The following is a 10,660-nucleotide window of genomic DNA, read 5'->3' as shown; positions in this document are numbered from 1 at the left end:
ATGGGGAGGGGTCTTGTTCCCCACTCTTAGCATCATAGAATGGCTTAGATTATAAGAGACCTTAAAAGATCCGTTTCCAGACACGCTGTTATATCACTCCAACCCTAAATGCTCGCTTTATAAGGCAGTTGATGTGATCCGGTCAGGTGCTGTGAAATCCGTCTGCTGAGGTATCCCCACGTTGTAATTCTCACCTGGAGACACAACAGGCAGCTTTAATTTGTTTAATTGGATTTTAAGGGGTTTTGCCATCGTTAAGCAGGAGGGGAAGGAGAGGGTTCAGTGTAATGGGAGGATGCTGGAGAGAGCAGAGACAACAGAGGGCGCTCTCGTCCTTGGGCTCTCTCCTTGAATGTCTTTTTGATATAGAAAATTGAGAAGGAAAAAACATGTGCTCTGCAGCCTACCCAGGCCAGTGGGATCCTTGAGTCCACGAGAGGGATGCCTGGACTGTGCCTCGGCTGCATAAAGTAGTAGATGAATGCTCTGAAAGTCCACAGCCATTCTTCCTACAAGACCTTGTGCTCTTGTTGGTTGCTACTGACAGTGAGCTCGAATCTGAAAAACACAGTGTGCATCCATGAGCTGGCAGCACAGCCACAGCAGAGCTTCCCTGCTATCCAGCAGTGTTGGAATTCAGTCTCCTTTTCCAGCTGAGATGACAAAGTATTTTTCTCTGGAGGTTTCAAGGGAGCTTTTATTAGTGGTTCTTGATCATAGCCTGTTCAGTATCACCCGGGCACTTCTGAAGAACTGCCCATTAGGGCTGCAATGGGATGTGTTTGAGGCTGGAAACTGGCAGCAGACTGGGCTGTGTGAGTTGATGTAACTGCTAGGTTTTAATCTTCAACAATATAGAAACACTGTGTGTACCCACACACAAAGTAAACTCTTCCTGATCCACTGCAAGCGTTACTTCAGTGAGAAGTTTTATTGTTATCCCAAATGAACATTGCTTCAAGGAACAGATGGAATTGGAGAGGGTGTTGTTTTTGTTTGTTTGTCAGGCTAGGTTATTGTTGTTTTGGTTTTGTTTCTTATTTGCTTGTTTTCTGTCAGTCTAAGCCTGCTTTCAGGTGTTCACAGACACATCTTGTCCTAATAGATTGCATATCACATCACTGCAAGAAAGAAAAGCAAAACCTATTGACACCTGGCAGATTCAGGTGTTCCCATCATCATCCAGGGCAGGCCCAGGGACCCTGTGGCTCAAAGCTCTTCCAACAGCAAAGTGATTTAGTATGCTACTGTAACGTATAAATTATTGACAGTTATCCAAGATGTTTCCAGAGCACAAGATGACAAAACATACTGGGAGAGAAGAACAGAAATGTTTTCCAGCTCAAATATTTTGATGTTCAATAGATTAAGATTTCTCTTGGCTAGAATCCTTTCAAAGGGAAATAGTTTCTCACAGTGGATGCTCCTGTTTGAGGCAGGTGCTCCCTGAGGTTTTGTGGCTGCTGCTGTTGCTTTCCCCTGTCTTCTTGTTGTTGTTTTATTTATTAAATTAGTGTGAGAGGAGTACAGTTCTTGTAAATGCAGAAGGGAGAGTTCTCTTGCAACCCAATAGCAGAGAAGTTCATTTCTTGTCTGCAGCATGGAAGAAATAACTTTTCCAAAGGAAGCTGGTCTGAATCCTTTCCTTCGTTTTGCAAAGGCATTCAGAAGAGCTTGAAAATGTGACCCACTTCCACTGTAACATCTCTCCAAACAGGGACCAATACATTATGTAGTATTCTGAAAGTCTGATTTTCAAGTGATGAAGATGCTTTGGAGGCTGCTTCTCAGCATCTGTTCTGCAAATATCCACACCTTGAAGGCAGGGAAACTGTGGAAGAGAAGAACCGGACTTCCTTTCTTGTTCTAAGTGTAACAGAATCTCAGCACATGGGGGCTATATCGTGGTCTCTTTCTTGAAGTAAATAAATGTAGGTGCTAATTTAATGCAGTCATATCAGCAGAGAAATCAGAAGCAAGACCAAGAGCACACCTCCATCTTTTGCCGTGTATTTTCATGGAAGAAGGAGTTTTGTTCTCACATACAATGCCAGGGAACCTTGCTAAGAATGGAGGGCACATTACAACCCTTTAGTTTGCCAGTTATCAAGAGATCTGCTATAGACTGTTTTCCTGGCCTAGACATAATTTGCTACTAAAATCTGAGCTGTTGCAAAGCTGCATGTGTTGCTTTGCCTGGGCAGATAAAAGAACTGAGAGGAAACTGCTACTGAGGCAAAGAAGAATGGGGGGCCAACAAATTCTGAATTGCAAAGCCTTGATTTGGAGGTTTTAGGGAGGCAGCAGAGATATTGTTCTGTCTACACTTGCATCCTTTGTCTTGGGAATGAGCTTTTTGCTCCTAGCACCCAGCACCAGCTGCATCTGTGCTTCAGGAGGGAGATGTGGATCCCCTCCCAGCTCTGTCCCAGTTCCTGTGGAGAGAAAATCTGGATGCAATGGTTGGCAGGGAGATGTGATTCGATTGCATAAAAGCAGTACCATTGCTTTCATATCTCTGTTGAGAAGTGCCAGAAGGTGTTTGCTCCCTCTCAACTAATGTAGTGGGGTGGGCAAAGAAAGCTGAGCTGCTTCCCTGGGCAATTGGACTGGCTTGATGGGCTTTGAAGTGCTCACTGCTGACAAATAACCAGCCATGCACAAAGGCAAGCAATCAGTCACACAGTCAGGAAATACCATCAAGCATTTAACTGTAATTCAGTATTCTGCAATGAGGAGGGGAAAAAAATACACCATAGCTGAGATGGACTGGTAGTACATTGAAGTTCATATGGTACATTAAAGGGGCATTGACCTGAGCTGCCCGTTCTGAGGACAAACTGGCTTGAAAATTCAGTCTCCCTTTTTGTTTTTTCAATGGACTGTCTTGTGCTGAATTGTCTACAGAGCAATGAAAGGTGGCTTTCACTGCTTGCTGGGTGCCAGACCCCGATCCTGCTGTTTCTATTGGTGCTACCATTGCATCGCAGTTCACACCAAGGATCCTAAGTAGTTCAATGTTTTACATACATGAAATGCTGCAGCCAAGGATCCTGTGACTCAGACAGGCATTCACAAATCCTCTTCAGTTTACATCATCTTGTCACATTTGCTGCTGTTTAAATGCTCCAGTTTCTTGAGTCATCTTGAGCAGATGGATTTCCACATATACGCTGACCAGGATGAGAAGTCCTAGGCACTGGTGAGGACTTTTGGAGCTGAGGCAGGACAGGAGATGCCTTCTCAGCATTGCAAGACAAGGCCTACAAATACTGGGAGCTGAGAGCACTGCTTCAGAAAAGCCCACTGCTTGAGACAGGGCCTAATTCTCCTCATGGCAACCCACTTGTCACAATTTGACTCAGTTTGACTGCAAGTAGAACATCGATTTTCTTTATTTAATATAGCATCATTATACTTTTTATCTGCTGGCTGCATACCCCAGTGATGAGTACCAGAGCAGGGTGATGGATAGAGAGCATAGTGCATTCGTCTAGATGATAGATAGGGAGAAAATGTGGTGAATTAGTTCAGAAGAGAGAAAATACAGTCAATTATTTTACATAAGGCAGCGTCTGGTACTCACAATCCCTGCCTGAGAGCAACAGAACACACGAATAAAAAGATTAGAGAGTTCAGAAGGGAAATTTTTGTTTTAGCATCAACATATGGGCAAAACATTACATTTCAGCTCTAGAAATAAACATGTGCTAGCCTCGGGAGCACTGATGTTTAGCGAAAGACCGAGACCAAAGGTTATCTAAGAATATAGACATTGTTTTTGTACCGTGTCATATTGCTGAAATTTGACGTGTCTCTGCTGATTTGAACCTAATCACCCCCTCCTGTAATATGATGGTTTCAGATAACGTTAATTATTTGTAGCAGTATTAGCACTGCTATCTAAAAGCAGTTATTTTACCAACGAAATGAAGCGTAAATGGAGCCATTCCAGCATGGTTGAAAACCCCATTTAAAGCTTCATTTCCCAGCCTGATATCTTGGAGGCAGCCTGTGTTTGATGAGAGCCTTGCAGCGGGTGGGCTGTTTGAAGGACAGCTATCTGTGCCAGGACAACGCTGGTTTTGTTTTTATTTTCCACCAGCTTGGAGAGTTTGCACTTCCTCATATCCATCTTGATGGGGACAGCATTAGTCAAAGCAGTTTCATTATAGCACAGGGAATGGGAGTCTTGTCAGAAGGTTGGGATCTCTGTGTCAGCAGGTTTGATTAAAACATTGGTAAGACACAAGAATGAGGGCAAGTTTGTCTCACCTGTGTGACACCCTGAGTATTGTCATGAGCCACAGCTGACTGGTGTACACTAGTTTAGTTCAGTAGGTCAAAGAAATGATACTGACAGAAACTCTGATTGCATGCTTCATAACAGGACATTTTCCTTCTTCGTTGTGGGGGAGTTGGACTAGATGACCTTTAAGGTCCTTTAGGACCTTCCAACTCACAGCTTCATGCTGTGGATGGTGCTTTTTCCACAATCCAGGACTCAGGCTAACCAAAGCAGTTTAGTTCTGTGAGCTCTTAACTGCTCATGCTCCTTTTCTAAGAAAAAGAATATATATCTAAATTAACATTTACCAGTGTAGGTAATGAAACCCTCAAACATTTCCGAAAACCAGGCCTAGGCAGAGGAATGAGTAATGGGGAATTAGAAATTAGAATCCAGAATGTGAACATAAAGAAGGATCTGAACGTGATTGTCTTTAATACGTAGGAAAGTCTACAACCAGGTTTGCTTTTGAGGAGCTAAGAGTTACTTCAGGACACACTTCATTTGCTAGCAGCTATTTAGTATGAAATTTCACAGTGACACGGATGCTGTGGAGTATGGTTCTGTTCTGAGATCCTTCCAGTATCAGCCATTGGGTAAATCTTCATAAACTAGAAGGAAAATGGAAAAGTAATATCCTCGTCTTAGGAGGAAACTTAATCTAATTTGTATGTTTGAGTAATATGCATGGTATATATTACTCTCATCTTACTATTAGCAAATGTGACACTAACAGATCTCCTGCAAAGCTATTAGTCGTTGGTAAATATTTACTTAGCAGCATCAGCTTATTTCTTTTCTCATGAATCATTTGTTCTTAATATCATCCTATTATTATTCTTATTGCCTGATCGGTCCCCTAAATTGCCAACACTGTTTCTGCTCCCTGTTCTCCAGCAGACACCAGCTCAGCAGTCGACTTCCTGGCACATTGTTTTGGGTGATAAAACATTGGTTCTAGAAGCCCCGAAGGCAGTAGATGGTGAACATTTTCTGTAACTTCCAAATATGACAAAAAAATTAATAATATAATATTCCCTTAGGAAAGAGTAAACAATAAAAAAAATTGGCTTATTCTCTCAGACACTCTAAAGCAGAGGCAATGAGAAGTGAAGTTATTCAACAAATGCCTGGACCAAACTGACAATAATTCTTTGGAGAAATGTGGGTGTATCTCTGCTGGGAAAGTGAAAATTAAAGATGAGTACATTGGGTTCAGCACAGCTCAAGGTCTCTCTTTTTTTCAAACAACAAGTCACGCATCCATGACCTAACCCAGAAGGATGCTGTTTGCTTCTATCTCTCTGCTGACAACACCTGGCTCTGTCTCAAGCTGGCTTGGCTGCTTGGGAAGCTGCTTTGGGTGGCAGAGAAATTGAACCCAAGCCTTGGATGCTCTGGGGAGGCCAGTGTGCTGCTGTGGGATTTACAGACATGGGCTGCGCTCCCAATGTGAGACAGCCTGACACCAAGCCCCACCACTGTAATTCCCTGGCCTTACATATTCCCCCTGAATATATCTTAGTTATCATACCTGGCTCCTTTCCTAGGACTGAGTCCAAAACTGCTTCTGATCTTGACTGCTGGAGTATTTGTGTAAACACAGCGTGCTGTACACCCTCCAAGAACAGTCCCCAGTGAGTCGGCTGTGGTTCTCCCAGACAACAGCATGATATTAAGATCCCCCATTATCAATGGTTTGACTTTTAGAAAGCCATCTACATAAACAAAGCCTATTTATCCTGTGATTGTGCCCTGGAGACTGTCCTACAATCACTCTCATTTCCCCTTCTGCTTTCCAAGGCAGTGCCTGTCCCTGTGGCGCCGGAGTTCAGCATGGATCCTCTCCCAGCTGCATGCCTGTATGGTGTGGTGTGGCATGGTGTGATGGGGAGGCTTGGTCACTCGGTTCCTTCAGCTAAATAATGAATGTTCCGTCTGAAAATGGTTGAGAGAGACTCCTGGCCCCTCCAAAAACTACACAAGAATGGCTCAATAAATAGGAATATGAGGGAAATTAAAATTTAATGGAAATTAATTGTGAATAAAATGAACAAACAAGCTTTCGTTCTTAAAAAGATGCAGCAAATGTGATTTCAAGACCTTTGGTTGCTGATAACAGACACCCATATTTCCTTACTAACCATCCCTCAGACAAACTCTTCTTTTTTAATCTTGATTGTCCTATAACAAATGACATTCAGGGAACTGCCAGCACTTCCATGAAATTATAGTGAAAGAACATTGCAATGAGTTTACTCTCTTCTTGATTATCGCATTCTCTTCCATCTTATCAAAGAATTGGTGCCTTTTACAGTAAATAGAGAATATACTGACATGGTTGAGCATCTTGCATGCTTTGCTTAGAGACTGAAGGCACCAGGTCGAGTGATGAAAGTGGAAGTGAGAGCCCAGCTGTGCCCGTGAGTGCTTCTTTTTGACTTTTTTAATCTATTGCTTGCTTAAATGGGAGAATCAGGCAAATTAACCTGTGCTAATTAAGGGCTTGAACTTAAAGTGGATTTGTCGAACTGCATTCAGCCTCCGTGTGGACAGAGTTGGAGACCTTTATTTGGTTTGTTGCGATTTGCCTCCCAAATGCATTGTGATAAACCAAATTAAGGCCATTTTTTGGTTGCCATTCCTAAGAAACATGTGATGTGGGCTCATTTGTTTTAAAAATTCTTAGATTAATTCTGTAGAAAATGTCCCTGTGCAGACACATCAACATTCCTAATAATATTTGGCTGAAATGCAAGATAATAGCAAAGTCCAGGCTCAAATAAAAGGGATGAATCATCTCTAAATCACATGTTAAGATATAATAGGATAAAGGACAGTTGTTTTGCTGAAGAGAAACTTCTGTGCACTGCCCAGCTGAAGGGTCAGCCACAGCTCTTGCCCAGCAAATTCACTAATGGTAGTGTTTGATTCGTGAGGATTTGTCATTCAGGCCTCCAAAAATGAACACAATATTGAATCAGATCCAACCCAGGGACATGTGAGGGCCCAGTCCCCACCAAGCTGTAAGGTAGCAAGCACTGTTTTGGAGCTGCATCCCACATCCTGCATCCTTTGGTCCATTATAAAAGCCATGGAGTCACACAGTGCTCCCATACACACAGCTCTAAAACCAGGGGCACTCTGCAAAAGCCCAGAATGTTACTTCATCTTTGCATCAGTACATCCCCAAATAGAAGCAGTGAACTTTATCGTGGAGGTGACTCCCTCTGCCAGATAAAAAAATTAAAAGCTGAAGTGCCTACCCATTACTTAAGCACACACAGACCCATTTTCATAGCCTTCATCTCCTCTGCCCCTGGAAAAAGAGCTCCTTGGAAATTACAGTAATTGTTTTATTCTCTTTGATCTCTGCTAATAAAGCTATGGACTATCACTCAGCAGGAGCTGTTTCTCTTAGTTAGGATCTTTCCAACTGTACTTACATTAGGAGGGCTCTGGGGAAATTTCAGTAAATGCACTTGAAAAGAGCACTGCAAAACTGCTTAGACTTTCTGTGAAAAATATTTCCCCTGCATTTGTTCACTGGCTGCTCAGAACACTTCTCAGCTTGTTTGTTTTTCCTTTTATTGCAGTTGTTGTTGGACCTGGGTGAAAGCTAGAGGAGAGAGTTGTGACTCCGTGTCAAGAGATCTTCTGGCAGCCAAAGAACAGAGCGAAAATTTCTGCATCCCAGACAAGTCACTGTGGAAATCACACTTGAGAAAAGCAGCTCTTGCTCTGAGTATTTTACTTTCCAACCTCAGTAGGGAAGATGGAAGAGTGATGAATGTGCACTGATCCTCCAGCAGGAAACCCTTCATTTCTAAGGTGTGACATAAGAGCCCCCAGCATCTGCAACCACATCCCATTACAGAAAACATCATTTAGTTCCCTATGCAGGCAGCATGGGCCTGACTTAAAAGTAGCAGGGAACCTCACTCATGGATATCAGTGTAAATTGAGGCTCCCATATTTGAAAGTCCCATTGCACAATTTTATGGTTGGAACTGTTGCCCTTTGGTTGTGGTGGGCAAGTCACTGGCAAGGTCTGGGAAAGCTGGTGGGTCAGCACATCGCTTCTCCAAGTTATGGCTTGTGAAGTAAGCTGGGAAGGTGCTGGATTCTGTATTTAATACCCAGGCTTTAATCAGCACAGCTAGAATTAAGGGTCAGCTTGGTTGGTCAGTGAGGCAGGAACCAGCACAGGCAGCAGTGAGTGGTTCCTTGCAGGCAGAGCTTCCGTAAGGCTGGTGAACATATGGACTGTAGGAAGATGCAAAGATAAACCCAACCCTCTGAAGTGATTCTGCATTTCAAGTGAAGCAAACAAGGAGCTCCACACCCTGGGATGCCCTTTTTCTGCTCCTTGATGTTGGAGAGGAGGGTGGCAGTGGCCTTCATACCAAGCGTGGAGGGTCCAGTCTGCATCCATGTACCTGCCTGTTGCATAATGAGCAATTGAAAACTAGAGTCGTTGCACCAGCTGCTCTCTTGTTGTTTCTTTTTCCCTCCAGCTAGAAACTCTAAAGGTCAGAGGACCAACTGCACAGCCCTTCAGTTGTATTTACTGCACCCAGCACCCTGCCACAGGCACAGGGAGTGTGTTCTTCTGAGTGATGGAGAAACATCACCCCGGTGAAGGCAGAGAGCAGGAATGGTAAGGAATAAAAGGCCTCTTCCTTTAAACTGGTTTTAATCTTTTTATGGTTGGAAATGGAAGATCAGTAATTAAAGCATCACTGAAGGAGATCAGAAAGCTTTTGAAGTTAATAAAACCTGTAACACACACCGAGGATGATTATATGTAAAGCATACGCAGGCTGAAGTCGCTGGCAGGATCTGGAACCCATGCTTTCCCCTACAAATGTATGGAGTTCCTCTGCTGAAATTCCTTGGACCACACCAGAAATGACCCAGGTTTGCCCTGGGCTGTCCCACCAGGTGACACACATGATTCCCAGCTCAACCACTCACCTGGGCTGTGTGTCCTCTTCTTCTGCTTTGGCCCAGTGGTTTGCTCAGCTGTTCTCTAACGATGGTACCATCAGTGCAGGAGTTGCCTACAGCAGCTCAAGCATCTCAAGCTGAGTTAATCAACAACACTGAAAGAAATAAATAAATTCTCCCTTTGCAATGCTTTAGCATGTAGCACAGCTCTGGGCTCTCAGCAATTTAGCAAAGACATTTCTTTACCAATTTAAATAACTTCTGGACAGAATTAATGCTCTTTTCTCATCTCTAGAGTTGACATTTGGGAGAGGAGAGAGAGAGATGTTCCACCTCTCCCCTGGTCCTCCCTGGGAGCCAATGAGAGCTGAGACTTTATCTGCACTGAAGTGATGGTAGGGAGAGGGCCAGGAGCAGCCGCTGTGTCTGGCTGTGCTCAGTTGGGGGGAGGGTGGAAAAAAGAGGAGACTTTAGGCCTTGACTGCCATTTATTTCAGCATTGAAAAGAAGAAAATTCTAATGCTGAAACAACGATTAAAACAAGTACTAAGCCATGGCAGAAGACTGCCTGGGAGGTAGGGCTTTTTGTATGAACTCAGCAGATCATTTATTTATTTATCTATTTATGCTGCAAAAGAACTTTCTTTAAAGGTCACTTTTTTTTTTCTAACCTCTGTGCTGGGAAAAATGCTTTTAAGTTTCATCTGCTTTGTGTGTATGTGCATTTTCTAAGCCTTGAGTTTACTTATTGGAAAATGGTCTTGGATCACGTCGGAGTTAACAATCGGGTTTTAGTTGCATGCAAGAAAGGCATATTTTTAACACTTTATATGCCCAATTTAACTTTCTCATTGGATTCTCAACACCACACCTCTAGACCTCAGCCTAACACTCAAACCCTGCCTGCTTCACCTTTCCTTTCTCCTGCCATCCATCCTCTGCCCATATCTGGGACCATGGTACTCTTTGTTTCTTCTTCTATCTCTGCCTTGGCAAACTTAAATGGTTACATGGCCTCTCTCAACTGTGCTTGATTGCGGATAGCTGAGCTGCTATATCCTCCTCCTGGCATTGCCACTGCTGTGAGGGAGCCTGTATGGTTGGAGGAGTGGTCTGCAGCCTCATGTGTTGTGTTCCTGGCTGCAGTCAGTCTATAGCTTATGAGCGTTTGTAGGCAAGGTAAAGCCTAACAAAATTTGATAGCAAATCCAAACTGTTATTATATCCTTTGATATTGTAGCATTTTTGAGAAAGAAACCTCTGTGCTGCCAAATGACACCAAGAGGAGAACATTCTTGTAGGGATGCAGCAACTCAGTTTGCAGCCTTAAATCCTTATTAGGGATTAACTCTCTGGCCAAAACCTGTTATGTGAGGATTGCTAAGAGACAAACATTTTCAAGGGATGCCTAAGAAAGCTCAT

At 43.3% G+C, this 10,660-nt stretch overlaps 1 long non-coding RNA gene across 1 annotated transcript; it reads left to right on the top strand.

The window, feature by feature from the left end:
• The first annotated feature begins 46 nt into the window (after positions 1 to 46).
• Positions 47 to 9,963, top strand: LOC107320793. The gene is made up of 3 exons (XR_001558370.2): positions 47 to 170; positions 7,885 to 8,119; positions 8,806 to 9,963. It is a non-coding gene; the product is annotated as an uncharacterized LOC107320793 (long non-coding RNA).
• Positions 9,964 to 10,660: the final 697 nt, after the last annotated feature.

This window comes from Coturnix japonica, chromosome 14 (assembly GCF_001577835.2).
Source record: "Coturnix japonica isolate 7356 chromosome 14, Coturnix japonica 2.1, whole genome shotgun sequence".
Classification (NCBI taxonomy): Eukaryota; Metazoa; Chordata; class Aves; order Galliformes; family Phasianidae; genus Coturnix; species Coturnix japonica.
This window is presented reverse-complemented; position numbering and strand designations above follow the sequence as displayed.